Here is a 1,438-nt window from a genome sequence, read left to right on the forward strand (position 1 = left end):
GGGGGGGGATTCAGTGATGGTAACACCATTGAACATCAAGGGGGTGATGGTTAGATTCTCTCTTGTTGGAGACGGTAACCCCCAGGATGTTGATAGTGGGGTCGGGGGGGGGATTCAGTGATGGTAACACCATTGAACATCAAGGGGGTGATGGTTAGATTCTCTCTTGTTGGAGACGGTAACCCCCAGGATGTTGATAGTGGGGTCGGGGGGGGGATTCAGTGATGGTAACACCATTGAACATCAAGGGGGTGATGGTTAGATTCTCTCTTGTTGGAGACGGTCATTGCCTGACTCCTTCCTGGCCACAGTGTTGCTCCAAGAGGGAATTTTAACGAATGGGAGTCAATGGGGAAATTCCCGAACTCCCAACCTTCATCCCTGGCGTGCAAGACTGTGAGGCGGAAATCTTCTCTCTCCCCGTCCCCGTTTCCCATCACATACCAGGCGTGGGAATGATGTCACCATGGAGAACATGCTTGGGCCTGTTGTAGCCCGTGCTCACCTCTCCTTCTCCAGCTGAGGAGTTATCCCCTGGCGTGGATCTCGGGGAACTTTCCAGGGCACGTTTGTGGCGAGTTTACCTGCTGGGATTGGTGAGGGAGGGGGGACAGGGGAATCCACTGAGCCCTCAGAGACCCCAGTCTGAGGGGGAAGAGATCACCATGGAGGAGAATTTCAGAATCGATGGATCCTCTAAGGAAAGGAAGAGGTTTGTGGGGAGGGTGTGCGCTCCTGTTCTCGCCTCACGCACTTTTAAGGGATGGACAGCCACCTCAGACTGACAACTTGGCTCCGACGTACACAATGCTTACACGCAGACACGCAAATACTCACAACGGGAACACAAAACAGCCTTACCTGGCCAACTTTTGAGAGATAGTGCCTGTCCGTGCTGTCACTGCCCTGTCTTGGAGTTGCAGTCAGCAAAGATAGAGACATCGGTTTCCCGGTCCTGTGGGATGGGGAGGGCTGCTGCTTGAGACACTTCACAGAGCAGCAAACTTGTCCAACAGGTTCAAGAACCCTCTGACATAAACAAAGGCGATACGGGGCGCTGAGAAAAGTTATAAATAAACGTGACTGCCGGTCGTTCCTTCCAGATTGCTCACTCAAGGGCGCGGCTCAAACTTCACAGAGCAGACTTGGTAACGACACCTCCCCAAGCCTGTTCAGACAGGAGCATCACTCGCTCGCAAATGGCCGCAAGGTTAGCAAATGGGTAACGGCAGCCAACAACAACTCCGTTCAAATCCAGAGAGAGAGAGAGAGACAGAGAGAGAGACAGAGAGTTTGTCAAACTCCCTGCAATGTGGGAAGCAGACCAGTTTGGCCCACCGAGTCTGTAATGGCCCTCTCCACAGCATTGCCGCCCATCACCCGACCCTATCCCTGGAACCACCCCCCCCCCCCCCCCCCCCCCCCCCGTTTTAACCCC

This window comes from Chiloscyllium plagiosum, chromosome 42, assembly GCF_004010195.1.
Source record: "Chiloscyllium plagiosum isolate BGI_BamShark_2017 chromosome 42, ASM401019v2, whole genome shotgun sequence".
Classification (NCBI taxonomy): Eukaryota; Metazoa; Chordata; class Chondrichthyes; order Orectolobiformes; family Hemiscylliidae; genus Chiloscyllium; species Chiloscyllium plagiosum.